Below are 2,164 nucleotides of genomic sequence, written 5' to 3'. Positions count from 1 at the left end.
TTAGGAATATGCAAGCACCATGAAAATTCTTTGGAAACCTTATGAATTTGGAATTAAAAATTCTTCACTTTTTTTGTACCAAAGACTGTACTACAGTGTATAGCTTGCAGTTTACCATAACTGTAATACATACACTATCACTTAAATTACACATTGAAGAACTAACCTATCTGTGAAACTTCTTGGTCCTGTTGTACAAGCACACACACATGAAAGACATGACCAGAAGTCTGGATTCTCTGATAGTTTATTTTGTTTCACCAGCTGTACATAAATATTACTTTAGGATTCCAAAATTGTGATAATTCAGTTTACACTTTCTTAAATAAAAAAAGTTGGTATGAAATTTTCTGCATAAAATTAAGATGTTAATGATTTTTAGCTCTATTTTGATATCACTGATTTTCCTTGTGGAGACAGATTCTGCTCCTATATTTCTGTTTATTTAAGAGTCATTGTCTGAGAAAACCGGGCAGGGTCAAAAGATGGGGGTCGGCCGATTTCCTCCAAATTAATACTATTTGATAGCACTATGAACTAAAACCCATGAAAATCTTGTGAAATAATTCATTGTAAATTCACAGATTTTTCACAGGATATTCATGGTTAAATCAATGACATTTTCATGGTCTCAGTGCCATGAAAAAGACCTGAAAAATCCCATGAAAAACCTGTGAAAATTTCCATATTCACGACCCATGAAATATTGAGTAAAGTGACCTAGAAGCCATGAAATACCCATGAAAATGGCATTTCATGGCCTTTTCAAAGGTACTGAGAAACCCATGAATTTCAAGCCCAAAATTTCATGGTGTCAAAGTTCACTAGTTTTTAATGGGTTGCAGCAAATCATGACCCATGAATATCCTGTGAATATGTTAAAAATTCATTGACCATGAAAATTTTCCTTGAATTTTCATGGCTTCTACATGGTTTTTTCATGGCACATGAAAGTTAATTGCCAGTTAGTTTTCATGGGGTTGTTAGGAATATGCAAGCACCATGAAAATTCTTTGAAAACCCTATGAATTTGGAATGAAAAATTCTTCACTTTTCTTGTACCAAAGACTGTACTACAGTGTTTAGCTTGCAGTATACCATAACTGTAATACATACACTATCACTTAAATTATACACTGAAGAACTAACCTATCTGTGAAACTTCTTGGTCCTGTTGTACAAGCACACACACATGAAAGACATGACCAGAAGTTTGGATTCTCTGATAGTTTATTTTGTTTCACCAGCTGTACATAAATATTACTTTAGGATTCCAAAATTGTGATAATTCAGTTTACACTTTCTTAAATAAAAAAGTTGGTATGAAATTTTCTGCATACAATTAAGATGTTAATGATTTTTAGCTCTATTTTGACATCACTGATTTTCCTTGTGGAGACAGATTCTGCTCCTATATTTCTGAAGGTATATAATAAATTTGATGTGAAAAATATTTGGACGAAATTATTGAAAATATACTCACTGGCTTGATGTATTTTTGTCTAAACTTCAAATATCATTTCCTTCGTCTAATATCATGTGTAAAATGTTATGGACAGTTATTATAATGTCTATTTATGTAACAGCATTCATGTAAATTTCTTGATATGTTTTACACTTGTGATCAATACTCTCAAGGTAAATAACAATAAAACAATTACCAGCTTTCTGCACTCTTGCATGTGTGAAGATATATCTATGGCTGACTATGTCAGTGTCTCTCTGTTTTGGCCACCTGAATGTGCCATCCTTCTTTCGGTTATCATTACTATTTGCATCTTCATCATCGTTTGGACCAAGATAGGCTGCTTTAGCAAGTGTGCATTTCCTTTCATCAGTTTTGTAGACCAACACTCTTCACTGTTTGCAAAATAAAGGGAGCACATCATCAGTTATCTAAGAGCCTTTCTTATGTACGTAGTAAACCTAGAAATGGATAACTCGCCAAAACAGGTTCTTTTCAACATGAAGCTGTCAGATACTAAGCGACGCACTATGGAAGTGAGGTGAGGTATTTCGTATTCAGAATTTGACTGTATTTTTTATTCCTAAGAACGGTCGTAGGTATTTCCATACAAACTCTTGTGATGTTTCGCCAGATGATCACAGAATAAAAATTTTCAAGTTAAATCAATAGTTAGCGCGCGCTCTCCGATGTTTACGC

At 33.5% G+C, this 2,164-nt stretch overlaps 1 long non-coding RNA gene across 1 annotated transcript in view; it reads right to left on the bottom strand.

Moving 5' to 3' along the window:
- Nucleotides 1–1,212: 1,212 nt before the first annotated feature.
- Nucleotides 1,213–2,164, bottom strand: part of LOC149045086 (uncharacterized) — a 1,165-nt gene continuing 213 nt past the window's right edge. The window contains exon 2 of the long non-coding RNA XR_016186515.1: nt 1,213–1,860. This is a non-coding gene — a long non-coding RNA (uncharacterized LOC149045086). The remainder of the gene's footprint in view (nt 1,861–2,164) is intronic.

Source organism: Pocillopora damicornis, chromosome 5 (assembly GCF_964200805.1).
Source record: "Pocillopora damicornis chromosome 5, jaPocDami1.2, whole genome shotgun sequence".
Taxonomy (NCBI): Eukaryota; Metazoa; Cnidaria; class Anthozoa; order Scleractinia; family Pocilloporidae; genus Pocillopora; species Pocillopora damicornis.
This window is presented reverse-complemented; position numbering and strand designations above follow the sequence as displayed.